This window comes from Echinops telfairi, unplaced genomic scaffold (genome assembly GCF_000313985.2).
Source record: "Echinops telfairi isolate 266 unplaced genomic scaffold, ASM31398v2 ScPeMD7_7469;HRSCAF=8507_1, whole genome shotgun sequence".
Classification (NCBI taxonomy): domain Eukaryota; kingdom Metazoa; phylum Chordata; class Mammalia; order Afrosoricida; family Tenrecidae; genus Echinops; species Echinops telfairi.
Window position 1 is genome coordinate 60,688,459 of NW_022111373.1, and position 2,456 is coordinate 60,690,914.

Genomic DNA, 2,456 nt, shown 5'->3' on the forward strand with positions numbered 1-2,456 from the left:
AAGTCTACTCGTGCGACTGTTGCCTTTTCTCCATCCAGTGATCTCAGATAAGCTTCATTTATCTCTCTCTTTTGATCGTCTTGAAATTCTCCCTTTCTACTTCTGCAATATTTCACATCATACTCAGAGGACTAGCAAACTTGACCAATCCTCACATCAGAGTCCTCTATACCTATTTGCATGTTTCCATCCAGTCATGCAATGATGAGTGTTACAAAGACTGTGGATAGAAGAGCTTTTCCAATACTTACCTGGCAGGGGAGACACCAGGATCAGAAAGGTCATTTTCCCAGGGCAAGGCTCACCCATTGCACTGCGGGTGTGCTGATCCCTGCACTTTTCCCCAAATGCAGGAAACTCGACTGCATAATTTGTGGTAGTGGGGGACTGCATTCGCGCACTCCCCCGAGTTAAGGGGGAAAAAAAAGAAGAGATATACCAAGTCATTTCCGTTCACCACACCATGCCAGGTGCATTTTATATCTGCTACAATTGTAGTGTTACCCATGCTTGGAGTCCAGCATTTTATTACATTATCTATGGAACATTTTGATACTTACTGACGGTCCTAAAACTAAAACTCACTGCCATTGAGTTAATACCCACCCATAGAGACCACAGAGGACCAGGCAGATTTGCTCCTGTGAGTTTCTGAAACTGTAACTCTTTACGAGAGTAGAAAGTCATGTCTTTCTCCCAAGGATGACCTGGTGATTTCAAACTCCTCACCTTGTGGTTAGCAGACCAACACACAACCACTGTGTCATCAGCGCTCCCAGATTTGGTGGTGCAAAAGTTTATGCTCTTCTGCTAACCAAAAGTTTGGAAGTTCAATTCCAATCTGAGGCAACTTGGAAGAACGGTTTGGTTATGTGCTTCCAAAAATTCAGCCATTGCAAACTTTATGGGACACAATGGCATTCAGATACACCTGGAGTCACCACGACTTGCAACTCACCCAATACCGCTGCTGGACCAGAAGGTTCTTTTCCCAACAGTTAAGGAAGCGAGTAGTCCAAATGCAGAGAACTTTAGGGAATGCCTTCTCACTCTGTCAATTCAGGGGAAGGTCCTTGTCTCATTTTAGCTTTGGGTTTCTAAATCTCGCTGTGTTCTTTTATTTATTTCTTTTTCTTAATGTGGTGTGCTCTCTTCCTCTCCTTTTGGGCTTCCTTCTCAATGACAAACCTGTTCTTTTAAGGTTTCACAGGTGATTGGTTTAAGACCTATCCTGCCCTTATAGGGTCTCATTAGCATGAACAATCCTATTTCCCAATGAGATTTTTCACATGCATGTTGTCGTTAGGTGCCTTTGAGGCCATCCCGACTCCTAGTGACCCTATCTATGTACAACAGAGTGAAACCCTACCAGCCCCTCCTGCCTCTTCACTATTATTGTTGGGTGTGAGCTCATTCTTGAAGCCACTTGTCAGTCCATCTGTTTTGGAGTCCTCCACTTCTGGGCGTGTGGATTCTCTGTTACCAAGGACAATGTCCTTCTCCGGTGTTCCATCATCCCACTGATGCCACGTCCAAAGCACAGGAGAGCAAGTCCTCACCAAGCTGGCACTTAAGGGGCTGGTGCCTTTTTCCAAGACAGATTTGTTTCATCTTATGGCAGTTTCACAGGCTTTTCTATTCATAGCCTATTCTTTGCTAAAACCACAATTCAAAGGCATCGATTCTTCAGTCTTCCTTACCCATTGTTCAACTTTTGCATACGTATGGAAGAAATGGAGCGGAGCATGTCTGACATCCCCGGGTTGCACAAGGAGGAGAATCCCACTTCCTATCAGACCAAGAATCCCACTTCCTATTAGACCAAGGCCGATGGCCATAGGCTGAAGTCTGACAGGTCTCCGCCTTCCATCCTTCTTTGATCCTGTTCTGACACCAACCATCCTGATGCGACACTTTTGAGGGGTTGAATAACTCACTGCAATGGCTACACAGAACTCAAAGACAGGACGCACAATGAGGGGGGTTTATTAGGGAAGCTAGCAGGTTACAGATGGTTCTTTTGTTCAAAATGGCTCTCTTTTAGCAGGCATGTCTTTCTCTGGTCCTCATCTTCTCAGCCACGTGGTCTCTTGGCCTCTGTTTTGTTTGGTGGGCCAGGAATCCCACTCGGCTGTCTCACAGTCTCTGAGCTGCTCATTCTGCCCTGTCTCATGATCCCAGTGCTGCAGCCATGGGTGCCTCTGGTGCTGTCACCATTTCAGACCGGGATCTCACACACAATCTGTTGGTAGTTCTACCTCCCCATTTGTTTGTTTGTTTATTTATTATTATTTTTAATAGTTTTATCGGCACACAATTCACATATCATACAACCGAACACTTCCATCATATTAAGAAGAGTTGTACAAACATCACCATACTCAATTTCAGGGGATTTTCTTTTATCTTGTACTTACTGTTGTTAACTCCCCGCTTTTCACCAACTTCCCCTACCA

General features: G+C 44.8%; 1 non-coding gene across 1 annotated transcript; it reads left to right on the top strand.

Annotated features, from left to right (window-relative positions):
- The first annotated feature begins 243 nt into the window (after positions 1-243).
- On the top strand, positions 244-408 carry LOC115873951. The gene has a single exon (XR_004048719.1). It is a non-coding gene; the product is annotated as a U1 spliceosomal RNA (small nuclear RNA).
- Positions 409-2,456: the final 2,048 nt, after the last annotated feature.